The following is a 13475-nucleotide window of genomic DNA, read 5'->3' as shown; positions in this document are numbered from 1 at the left end:
TAAGATGCCAAAGTCCAGGCTGTACAGTGTAGTCTGTACGCCGAAGATACCACACTGCTCCCCTATAACTAACCTGTATGGTATTGCCTTATTCCCGCTTCCAGCCTTCCCTCTCACTACAGGTACTAATCACACATTAAACTGATGGCCACACACAGATTTGTACAACAGGTGAGGCTGCTTCCATCCAGACTTTGATGCCAGCTGTATTTGTATTTGTGTTGAACGCTTCAGCAAAGCTTCTACTGACCAAGCAATAAAAAATACCTGTAGAAAAGAAACCCAGGCCCTGCATGACTAGAATTTCAAGTGCCCACAGTCTTCCTCCCAGGCAAACAATTCAGTGAGTGCCTTCCCACATACAAGCATAGCCTGCTATTATTTAGCCTAACTCTAGGACAAAAAAAAATTGGGACTTTTGGCTGTTAACAGGTGTCTGGTTTTCTGGTTATTACTCTGCTGATAGTTTTGTGATGCAGGGATCTGGAATGCCATGCAACATTAAGTCAACTCCAATCAAGATACCACACAATAACATCACTTTGTAACTTTTGGCATGCCAGCTGTGCAACTTCATATATTGTTTCGGGTTTTTCCTTTCTTTAAGCATCCAAGTCCATCTCCAAATGAGTAACTGACAACACCTCATTGTTTCCTCCTATTTTCTCAGCCCAGAACAACCTGACATCTAGCAAGCACTGCTGTAATAAAATCATGAAAACGCATAATACATGTAAAGAAAAATATTTCAAAAGAGGTGTGAAACTATGTCATCATGATAAAATCAGGCTTTTTGTAATTAAACAGGCTTGGAAAGCTCAGATTCTGTCCAGCATGTGGAGTCAGCATGTAGATTCTCCCTATTTATTGCAAGGCAATTCTGGATCTCTCAAAGGCCAACACCGTGTCTCCTACAGTAACATTTGTCTTATGAAAAGAACAGCAACACGACAAGCTCCTTGTCTTCTTTCTGATCAACACATTTAGCAAAAAGCTGTGAGAAGATGTTGGTTCAAGTCCAGAAGATTACTAAGGGCCCCTAGTAGGCGATGCTGAGTTCCCCAGTAGAAACTAAGGGCACTCAAACAGTGAACATTGGGACTCCTTTTTATGAGGTAACCTTCAAACAAAGTGTCTGAACAACTGTTTACAGAGAGTCTGGCAGCAGCAAGGGGACTACCATTGCTCAGAAGTGCCAGAGGGATGAGAGAATCAGTAATCAATGCTGGGAAAGTCCCAGAGAAGTACAAATATAACTTTGCCTTCCCTTTGGTCTTTATCAGGTCAAGTGTTTCTGAGGATGTAATGCAGCTGTCATTCTGCAAAGATGTGTTGGGGCTGGGGGGGGGGGATGTGTGAGGCAAATGGGACACAAGAACTTGGCTCATTTGTCTTCCTTTCTGCACAGTCATATCTTTCCAAAGACTCCAGAAACTGCATACCTCAGTTTTGGCAGTGATGTAAGGACTAAAAGTAAGTGATGTGCCAAAAGCAATCTCCTGATGTTAACTATAATTGGTCTTAGACATATTCTGAATTCACAGCAGCGCCTTGGTATCAAAAATAACATGTATTTATCCCAGTCTTTACCCCATTTGCTACCAAAAGACACAGTCAAGGGCTGGCAGCGTGTACCTGGAATGAAAGGCATTTGTAAAAGTACCAGAAATCATCACTGCACATATCCAACGGTACAAGGAAAATCCATCCTCGCTGTTGAGCTGAACGACAAGGAAAGTGTTGGCAGGTTTCAGAACTGTATGGCACTATGGGACAGGATGGATGCTGTGGATTGAAAGAGCTGGATATCATCCATCCTGTGGTACCTACAATATCTGAAAGTAAAGTTTCTCTCCATGTTGTTTATGCAGCATGTTCAGGAAGAAAATTATGAATAATGAGGTAAAAAGTCACAAACTAAGTATGAGATAATTTCCACAATTGACATCATGGGTTAAACAGGCACTGGCAGTTCTTAAGCAAAAGGCTGTTAAGTGAGATGAGCATCACATTTAGTGAAATTAACTTCAATCTCCTTCTCTTGGGTTAAGTATCTTTATAGTGTGAGGGTGATGAATGATCTCAACAACCTGAGTACTTGTAAGCAAGAATGATCTTCTAGCCTCACCATTTCCATCTTCCCTGCTTTTTCTCTTACATTGTTGCAAGTGTGGAAAGCTAATGGAAGAGAAAATCTTAGGCTGGATCCTCAGAGTCCATTTTCTTCCACAAAATAATCTGATTTTTTTTCCTACACTGCATTCTATTTCCATCCACACTGAAGCAATTGCACTCTATACAGTGGTAAACAAAGCGGCCTTTTTGTAGGAATCTCTCAGAAATTTTTACAGCTACAATATATTCTTCAAATGAGTCTTCCAGAAATTACTACATGAAATAAGCATTTTAGGTTCTCTCTGCCATTTCCCCCCTTTGGTTCGCTTCTTTTTACTTTGCCCTACATTTCTGGTTTTAACCTTTCCCATCAGCAACAAACCTTTTACTTCCAATACACCCTCAAGCCTGTATCCTCAATGCAAAGCTTCTCTTTCAGTGTTTCCAATCCTTTCTTCCTACTAGATCAACTAATTTAGTTTCAAAAAAGAATAAAAGCCTTTTCTGTGCCTTGCAGCTTTTGTGCTTGAGCTTGTCTACTTCTTCCAACCACACTGATTGGTCTTAGAAGAGATACTACCTTCACCTATAAACATTGCCTTGCCTTACCTATAAACACCACCTCACCTTCATGCTTGGCCCATCACAACCACATCAAACACTGCTATCAGGACTGCTGCTGCACAACTTGTACCTGCAGGAGCTAAAAGAAAGCCTTTGTGCACAAGTTTTCAGTGCACTAAAAATATTAACAGAAGGCAAGGGGGGGAAAAGAAAATCCACAGAAGAGAAAGTCAACTGAGTTAAACTTCCCCTTTAATCCTTTCTTATTTCCTTCTGGCAGCTTACCCAAACACTCCCTCATAAAGAGGTAGAAGGAGTTTGGTCTGACTACAGGCCATGACGTGGAAGGCTAGGGTTTTCCGGTGGGGGAATCCTGTGCATCACCCACTGCATGCAGAGACACACATCCCATCATTTGCATGAGCAGGAGACAGAGTTTCCACACAGGCAGCCCCACCTCCCTCACTGAGGAGCGACACATCCCAACACCTGCACGCACAAGCAGCTGCTGATGCACGACGGCTGCGCTCGTGCGGGTGTGAGCATGCACACCTTCACATGTGCCCCAGAGAGAGCTCAAAGCCAACAAACCCAGGTTCTGGATGTGGGGATGCCTGCCCAGGGATAGCTGCTTACTTGGTCTTGCTTCCCTCAGAGTGATAATGTAGCGCTGCTGTTTCAGTAAGTGATTACACAGGGAACAAATGCATATGACCACATGCCATCGGGATGAGCTGAACAGGGAGAAGTGTTACCAAAAGGTGATCCACCAAACTTCTAGACCAGTATGCAGAGTCATTTTCATTCAGTAGCAATGCTCTAAATTCTAAGAACAATTTCAGGTTTTTTCTACCCCATTTTTGTACCTGATTCCTCCCTTCCACAGGAAAACAAACAACCAAAAATCTTGTTAATCTTCCCTCGACCAAGTGTCTCGCACACTGCCTTCTACCTACCATTTTCTATGCCTACTCCTAACCTACCCCTCATATACCTTTTTTCAATTCTGAGGCTTCTTGAAAACACCTGGGGAAAAAAGTATCTTACAAATACCCATGAAGGGTCTCTAGATATCACATACATGCAGTTACTGCCAGCAGATCAAGGTGAAACAAACACATGAACAAATGAATAATGCAGTTAATTGCAGGAAATGGCTCATGAAGAAGCCAGATGCAAACAAAGCATTGCTCTTGTTTGTACAGCTCCATATGTTTAGGAAGCCCAGCTGGGGATCTTGGTGATGACAGCACTCACATGCCACCCTCATCAGGCCTGCCAGATTTCTGGTATTTTACAAATCCTGTTGAAATCTACTCTTTGTTCTGCTCAGTCTTCTGGGGGAGAACCTCTGCTTGGCCAGCAGGGACTTGTCTCTGCTCCCCTTCATCCATTAGAGGAGGCTGACCCATGATGTTATCTTGAAAGCATATCCCAAATCACCATGACCAGGGCATTCAGCAGTGAAAAATTTTAGTTTTGTCACAAACTGGTTTCAGAAGAATGAGGAGTTTCCAGAAAATACTGATTTCTAAATTACTTCTGTCACTTGCTATGCTTATTTTTCAGACTAACTGGAAAGCATTAACAGATATATTTTTAAAAAATTTAAGTATCAAGTAGCTGAAATCTTCATTAAAATACTGGAGGATGAAACTGTTTATTTATAGGCACAGATGTTTATACCCTCAAGAAACTATCACACAGTTCTGAGTGTAAAAATAAGGATAAGGATTATCCTCGTCTGTATTTTATAAACTGTAAAGTACACTGAGAACACTACATAATTCATGATAACAAACAAAGCAGAATGTTTGAAAAATTAGCAGAAACATGACTTCTTTAAGGAATGGGGCATATCAGAAGCTGACATGAGCAGAGCAGCAGCACTCAGCATCAGTGTAACTGAACTGGTTCAAAAATAAAACCAAGAAAACTCCTAACCCCAAGACTCTGTTAAAAGAAACATAATTATTTTGCTCAAAGTTTCCTTCACCTACTCCCCCGCTCATATATTTAGGCAGCTAAAGCAGGGGATAACTGAATCAACACATTAGTGTATGTATTCTAGACAATAACCACTGACACCAGACGCCAGAACAGCCTGTCTTCATGACTCATTACAGGGCTAAAAGGAAAAAATTTGACATGAAGATACACTGGTTCTTTCAAGTAACTACAGCTCCAGAACAGCAACTTGCTTAGTTCATTTAAGATTTGGTGTACCAGCCAATAACTACTTCTAGTCTTCTACTGCCACCACAATCAGATGCAGAAGAATAGGAAAATTACAATTAAGTATAATTTACAGTGGAATAGTTTTGGCTAATAAATTCACCACCTCCTCAGCAAGCAAACAAAAAAAAGCCCTGAATGTGGTTCAGCAGTGATGATACACAGGCTGATGCATCAATGACATACATCTGCTGCAGCCAAGAAAACCCTGGGCACCCATCAGAGGCCAAGCTTCAGCAGCAAGAGGAGCATTTGATAGCTGGGTTTGAGAATTATGGTCACCAGCTCTCTGGAAATATTTTTGGTGACTTACAGTTTCTTTAAACAAGTTGATGAACTTTCCAAACATAGTCATATGGCCATTTAAAAAATATCTATCCTGTCTCCTGCATTGCCCTGGAACTTGAAATGGGCACTGCTGTCAGTGTGGGCTCTGCAGTCACTGAATAGCAGTAAATATGGCATTATCTTGTGAAAACCTGCTATTAATCTGTTTTTCCTCTCCATTCATTCTGGACTGTCTGATCTCCTACCTCCAGATGCTGTTGGCCCCCTGATAACTTCCTTCCTTCCCTTCCCTTCTCTGTCATTTCAGACTCATGTGATGTTCTTCTGTATTACAACATCTTGGCAGGCTCACTGCTCTTTCTCTTACTTATCAGTCATTATCCATGATTTCCATTGGAACTTCAGGGCCCTTTTACAAATAATGGAAATAACCTGACTTGTACTTGTAAGCTCAAAGTAAATAAGCCTGAACAATGAGATCCAGGGGTAAATTATGTGCTTATGCTGGTTAACATGAGAGCAGAGATAAGTTCAGCTATGCACACCATGGCTGAAAACTGTCATTTAGGATAACTTTTTCTGAACTAGAAGGAACTGCAGGGAACTCCAGCCTAACTCTCTACACTGGAATGATCAGATTCCCAAGGTCTGCATAGGCAGCTGCTTGTTGTTTCCAAATTCTTACATACTATTCACCCTACTGAAAGATTCACTCACTGTCTGGCTCCAGATTTCAAAGGTCTCCTCGACAGCCCTCAGGGACTTCAGCCAGCTCTTTCTGAAACTTAAAAAATGACCATGCTAATTATCAATCCTTTCTCATTCCCTGGTTAAATCTGAGGCCTTTGATCCTATCTTGGACACAGGAAAAGCAAATCCTTGACTCTGTTGCGAACCTCTCCAGTTTCTTACTCATTATATGTGAAAACATATGGTGTAAAGTGCAAAGCTTCCATGTAGTACCTTTTGCCAGATAATTGGGAATCTACTGGCTATCAAAATCCTAGCTCCTTCTAAGTGCAAGAGACCAGCTGTGTATTTTTTAAAAAAATTGTCAGTGTGAGTTTTCAAGCTCTTCTTGTAGCCACTTGTGCAAGGGAGTGATTCAGACTCTGCCTTCAGTGCTATGGAGTTAAAAGGCCTTTACAGTCCCCCTGCATATCAATGAAGTCCTTCCATTACTTGCAGCGGTCTCCGAATCAGGCTCAAACTGAGGGCAGAATCTTCAAGAGACTAGTATATGAGATGCAGAGTTCCTGCCAAAATACAAAGAAAGGTATGGAGTACTTGCCAAAGTTTCTAAAAAACCCATAGCTCTGATCCATCTGCTCAGAACTTGCCAGACACGTTCTTCATGCAAACTTGCAAATAAAAAGAACATATTGCACACATAACCCAACCTCTTTTATATCTGGATGGGCTACAGCTGCAGAAGGATTCTCTTACAGTGTTGGCTGCTGCTCACTTAAAGGTAAAAGAAGGTGAAGTGTGAGGGGGGTAAAGAGATAAGCACTTAAGCAGGTCAGAAAGGGAGGGGAAGTCAAGTATGTCATGGAATCACTGTGACTGACTCATTGCATCACCCTGCGGTAAGGGGATAATCTCTGGGAAGAGAATGGATCCTGGGAAGGGATTTCCTTTTCATTTGTTCCCCAAGCAGGGCCTTCCTCCTGGTACTGAAGATACATGTGCAGTGTAAGTTGGGGACAGGGCCCCGAGGCCATCCAGCCTGATTTATGTTTAAGCAGGCAGGAAGACTGCATTGTATAAGCAATAAACAAGAATGGAGGGTCTGGGGTCCTTCTCCTGGAAGATTCTGAAATATTGAGGGCAATTTCCTGCCATTTGGGAGATTTTAAGATAGCTCCAAAGAAAGATTTTATATAAAATGAAGCAAAACAAAAAAATCCCGTAAACTTATCTAGCATTTAGCTTTAACTTGCCAAAGGCACGTTATGTTTTATTAAAATATCAACAAAGAGGAGCCAAAGTCAACAGAAACAGAGTGGGTTCTCCTGTCCTCTAGCCAAATCTCCTGGATCCTGCAGGGTACTCCTGTGTTCATCTCCCCTTAATACACAGGTCTCCTAAGCCCGTTTCTCTTCTTCGGTCCTGTCCCTGACAGTCACATCTCATCTTCACGTGCATTTTACTACAACATTTTGGCATGCAGCTTTCTTGGCTAAATGAATATTTGGACATACTACTTCTTCCAAGATGTTGTCTTCTTCTGCAAGTCCCTCCTCTTTCTTCCCTTCCTCTTGCCTGCATTGCTCCCCATAACTCACAATTCTCATTGTGGTTTTCTCTTCCCACCACCTACAGGCTTCCACCCAAACCACTCCCATCCTCCTCCATTTTCTCCCATCATCTATTCTTCTTCACGTAGGCTTCTCTTCAACAAAGCTTCACATTGTTTCCTACACCTGCCCACAACAGGAACACCACCCTTCCCTCTCCAACAGGCTCTCTAGCACACGGCCATCAAGCCAACCTGATGTTCCTCAGCCCAGTAACTACCACGCTGAGCTGCTTGGTTCAAACTTGCTTGTGTCCCAGCATAACATAGGCTTGGCTATCCCAACAAACCCTAGCCCAAAGAGCAGGAGCCCAACCCTAGCAGTTGTTTTCTAACCCATGGCCTACACTGCCACGCCTCTGACTATGTACATACACCACAAATGGCAATACATCCATCCATGGCCCACATTTCTACATGTGGCAGAGTCCAGCTGGGAAGCACACACTGGCCCTTGCCAGGAGCTGATGGGGATATTATATATTTCTTCAAGTCATCTTCAGTAACTGCTCTGTTCCTGGCAAGAGGTGGCTGCATCCAAGATAGGGTCTCAAATTGCAGTGAAGGTGATGCAGCCATAAATACTTCCCCCTCATGCTCACAGAGTATTTTCTGAAGGTACTCTATACATGGTCTCCAATGTACTGACATTTTTTTGCAGGGCATACAGTATTTGGAACCAGAAAAAGGAATTCTGAAACAAGGAGAAAACAGCAATTCAACTGAAATGTACTGCAAATTAACTTCCTCTGACCCTGAGCAGTTTTCCCCCTTTGCTGAGGGAAAGAGAAGGAGGTTGGTAAAGTAGAAAGCTATTACGTCCACGCTTTATACTGAGTTTGGCACTTCAAAGAACACCGTACATTTGCCATTCAACAAAACCTGGTAACCTTTCAGAATGCAGGAGAATGGTTTCAGGACAGCAATACATAAACTGTGAGATCCAAATGCCCTACTTTAGATGTGGGTCACAGTGATGGCAGGCAATTATAACCAAATGCCCCAGGTGACATCTGTAATACAGACATCCTGCGCCAGCTCACAGCCACAAATCCTGCTTCATGGTATTTTCTTCCGTGGCATTAGAGACGGCACTTTTTGGCAAGAAAAGAGAGCAAGGCCCCTCTGCTCCTGATTATACGGAGATCAGCCTGAAGGATCTTTGTTGCAGTCAGTGTAAATTGCCTCAGATTTGCACCACAGAGATTTGGCCCAAATCTATAGTAGCTCACTCTAAACGTATTCCCCAACTGAAAAACAAGACAAAACACTGTCTGAATTGAAAGTATTTGAACAACCGACTGTGGTTTAAATTTAAATCTGACTCATAATGGGGTAATATGTTCCACAGCATCTTCCTCCTCATACCTCCAAGCAGGGAGAGAGGCCCTGGAATAAGCAGGGGTTACCACTGCCTAGACCACAGACAGTTCTTTCTAGACCCCGAGCAAGCTCCACAGGAGCTCTTGACATGAACTGGAATCTCCATAACATGGAATGACCAAAGGTCTGCTCCTGTTTGCTTCAAATTCTTCACTGCAATCTGATGTGTCCCCCCCAGCTTTAACCTGGCACTGTTCCTTTGCCCCAACCCTGTGCTCTGATAGATCCTGTGGGACATCCCTCCCATCCAGTGTCTCTCAGGTACCCCCACCCAGAGCAGCCTCAGATAACAATGACAATAAAACACAGCACTTCAGCTGCATTTTTTGTGATGCTTTATGATGTGTTAACAAAACATGGCACTGCTTCCATAGGAAGTAATTATTACTTGTTATTGTTTGACTTCCTGTATGTAATAAAAATACCTTAAACCCAATACCACAATACTCTCTGAAGGGTGTCTTTTCACCCTGTAAGGGTTTCCACTAGTTCTGCTTTGCAGTGGTGCCTATTTATTTTTTGGAATGCTTATTCATAAAAGACAAGGGTTTTTTTTGAAGGGTGCAGGGACTTTATTCATAAATACAGAAGCACCTTAATAAAAGAAAGATGTGATGAAGTCTTCAAAGCAGGCAAGAAAACTGATGAACAAAGACATTCCCATAACAACTGAGCTTTATCTGATCAAATTCCAATAAAGCCTGCATTTGGCATAAATCTTTGAAAACATAGCAAGGGCCACCGGAGGATGCTTAAACTTGTTTATTTAATATTATTCCTCCTCCTTTCCCCAAAAGCACTTTATCCTCTTAATATTTTCTGAAGTCTTGGTGCACGTTGGGAAGCACATTGAGCGAGCATGGCGCAGTGGAAGGACGGGAGAAGCGCAGCTTGTCTGAGGTCACGCTGCTTCCTTCCTTCCCTCTGGCTTCCCACTCGCCAACGTGCTGATGATCAGCAGTATAACCATCAGATTAAGCCTCCCTTTCAGGCAGAAGAAACAACAGAAAAGATAGTGCCTTTAAAGAATTTAATTCTCTGCAGCTTCACTTAACCAGAGCCAAGAAGAGACAGGAGCTTTTATACCAGCCTTATAAAAGTAACTTAATTCCTACTTCGGTGAGTTTTATTATTTTCCATCCTAAGACTACTTAGTATGTGCACTGCACTTCCCATCTGTGCAGGAACACACAGATGTGGCTGACTAATCCTTAAATACCAAGAGAAGCATTCTGGGTGAAAACAGACTTTTTCTGCGCACAGGGATTACTACTTGCCCACTGGCTTTGTGGATGCATCCAGGGCACCTCCATGAGGATTAATCTCTAGGACTCACTGCCTGGAGAAATCCAGATGGCAGAAAACCTGGCAAACAGATTCACAACCACTCACTCCCAGCATAAATACGATGGGGTGCTCTCTGCTCCAGCTCAGCCTGCGAGGTGGAACAGGGTCCTGCTGCTGCTAGGGGCCGGGAACAAGGGGCCACAGCCCTGGCTCACCATGCCAAGCAGCCCCAGACTGCCTTCCTGGAGTCAGTGCAAACAAGGGCTGTAGGAAAACACAAAGTCCCTTTCTGATGTGGTTTGGAAAAGGGAGCCAAGTACAGCCTGAGGAAAGCTTAGCTGAAAAGGTGCAGTTTTGCATTTCTTCTTTCATTTTTAAGGGGTAGATCTGTAAGGTCAGAGGACCACACAAAGAAAGAATCAGGCAGAGAAACAAAATATTTATATTCTGCTTGCTTATTTTTTCAATTTACCCTGCACATCTGTCTCTAGCTGTTCCTAAAATAGTCCTTTAGAGTACTGTTGTCCCTTCTGCTCCAGTGGTATATATGCTACTACTAAACTGCTGCTGGACTACATCAGAAAGCTCTCGGAGGGTAGTTAGGAGATGTGCACATGTTCAGGGACAGCTACCACCTCAGTGAACTGCAAGAGAGATCCAATACTCTCCAGAAGACTTCTTCCCCTCTCCTCCTACTTGACTGAGAAAGACAAGGGGACAAAGGAATAACCATTCCTTGAGACTGCAGGTATGAGAGGAATTTCAAAAACCCGCATTAAGAAGAACTCCACAACAAAGCAAAAGACTAGGCAACCTGAAACTTGGTTGGAGGAGAAAAAAACCCCTAATAATTAAATGTTGCTTATGCAAGATGAAAAACCATACTGTTCCTTCTGGGCACAACAGCCCTGGCAAGCCCAGCATGTATGTCACAAGACAGGAAGCAAAGCTCATGCACAGAGGAGGAGCGGCAGCTGCTCATGCCAACTCCACTAGCAATCTCCTCTGCAAGGCTCACTCTCCGTGCATGGCTTTTCATGCTGGAGTCAGATATCTGTCTAAGTCTTCAGTCCTTACAGAATATATTTGCCTCCCTCACTGAAAGGAGGATCTTCCTCTCCCCTTTTACCTCCCCTGTTCGTACCTTCATTCACCGCTAGACAACTCTATCTGCATTCTCAATACATCAATACACAACTCTGAAGCTCCTCCAGCACCACTGTGGCACCAATGCCTCCCCCTCCCATCCTTCTTCACCTTCATCTGCATAGATTTTCATCTTTCTAATCTCCAGAATTCATATGTTAAGTTTTAGGATGCTTTCTATAGCACTGTTTTACAATACACCATAGAATCACAGAATATCTCAAGCTGGAAGGGACCCAAAAGCCTCTTCAGTCCCTTCTCTCCAGTTTTTCCCTGCTTTTGCTTTTCCTGTTAAACACTGCATCCTAACCTCACGTGCTGTGATGGAGATCAGTTGCAGCAACATCTGGGGACTCTCATGCTCCTGCAGAAGAGCTGCTGCCAAGCAACCCATGCAGTTCAGACTGCCCACCACAGAGCTGTAATACCCCCGTACAAGGTTTTAAGAAGAGCTGCATACAAGATTGCAAGAAATAAACATGACCAAAGGGAAATGATCCAGAGACAGCTTGCCTCTCTACAAGCAAAGGAGCAAAGTAACATGCCTAAAATATACCTGGCACAAACACACAGAGCATGCTGCCTCTGGCTTGCCTCTTACTTGGTGGAGAAAAGATCTAATCCTACAATAACCTGCACTCACTACTCACCTAACACTTCACTTAGTATGCTCCACCCAGCCTAAAAAAGAAACTGCCTTACTCACCAGCCATATATTTATCCAGGGTCCCGAGTACCTGCCCTGGATGCAGGTGTCAGTCATTTCCATGGGCACAGGCTTGCTGGAGTCAGGCTCTTTCAAGTAAACCCCAGCTGTTTCTCATCACAAGGCAAAATCCCAGCCAAGCAAAGGCCCTTTCTTCCCTACCTCTGCTGAACCCTTTATGCCCCATGTTCCTCAAACACGGAAAGGCAATGAACTGAGCTCAGGCAATCACAGCCATATTCTTTTCAGGTGGCTGACTAACAGCTCTCAAAAGTAGAACAACAGAAAGCCCAGAGATGCCATCAACTCCTTTTAGGATGTCTGAACAGTGAGGTCAAGCCAGAATATACAATTGTTTCCAGCAGGCTGCTGTGGCAGCATCACTGGGACTCACAGTGTATTTCTCTGGGATGGCTGTTCTATACAGGCAACACCAGTGATTCTCAACAGACATTCCTAGCTTTCCCTTTTAACAAATAACACGTTATTTACTCAACTTTTCTGCCATCCTGTTCTTGGAAAGGAAGGCAGTCAGGTTGCAGCCCCCAGTGACCACCTGTGGACCTCAACCACATTCAAATGGGAATTAAGCTTTCCCTATGTTTAAACAACATCTAAACAGACCAATGCACTTTTCCTGCTATCAGCCTCCATGACTGGCTTTTACTGTCACTTCAGCAAGCACGTGAACCCAAACTGCCCCCTCTCTCTGCAGCACATTTGGCTTCCACTGGCCCAGTCCAGGCAGGAAAAAGGTGAACATTCAACGTGAGGGAGAAATTTGCACCCACGCAAATTTGCACCCACTGGATCTGAGCAGGACTCTACAGTGCTGCAAGCCCAGGACAGTGCCCAAGCACAGCTAACGCAGGCAGCAAGGACAGAGCTAAAGAGGGGCTCCATACCCTTTTACAAGGTGGTATCCTATCCATCAGGGTTTTCAGCAGAGCATGTCACAGGTTGCTGGAACAACCACGAGTTTTACTCAGTATAAAACCGCTAATAGCTGGGCCCCTTTTAGTTGCTGTGTTTCTCAGTGAACTGAACGACGCTTTAGATGAAATATGCTCTAGACAGTATTTGCACAAACGCACAGACTCTGTGTTAAGTGAGGTTAAAGGCTCTAAAATACTTAAAGATTAAATGATATAAATCTTGTCAACACTCAAGAGTGAAAGAGTCATGGGGCATTTTCTTACTCACTCCACAATCCCTGAATTGTCCACTCCCTTGCCTCAACCCCTGGACTACTATACAGAAGCCAGGTTTGAAACTGCTAAGCTTTAAGTTATAATGTCATTGCTACAAGGAAAGCTACAAAAGCTTCTCCTGAACACGGGTGAGAGAGAGGAATTTGACTTCCATGTAAACTACAGTTCAGATCAGGTGTTGGGAGACAGACATCCTGGGGACAACTTTTTTGATGTCCTGTTCTCTCACAGTTTTTTTATA

The 13475-nt window shown here is 43.4% G+C and overlaps 1 protein-coding gene across 1 annotated transcript in view; it reads right to left on the bottom strand.

The window, feature by feature from the left end:
- TGFB2 (transforming growth factor beta 2) overlaps positions 1-13475 on the bottom strand; it is a 61058-nt gene that overhangs the window by 8771 nt on the left and 38812 nt on the right. The gene's annotated exons all lie outside the window — the stretch shown is intronic.

Source organism: Corvus hawaiiensis, chromosome 3 (genome assembly GCF_020740725.1).
Source record: "Corvus hawaiiensis isolate bCorHaw1 chromosome 3, bCorHaw1.pri.cur, whole genome shotgun sequence".
Lineage (NCBI taxonomy): Eukaryota > Metazoa > Chordata > Aves > Passeriformes > Corvidae > Corvus > Corvus hawaiiensis.
Note: the sequence above shows the minus strand (reverse complement) of the source record. Positions and strands in the feature narration are given on the sequence as shown.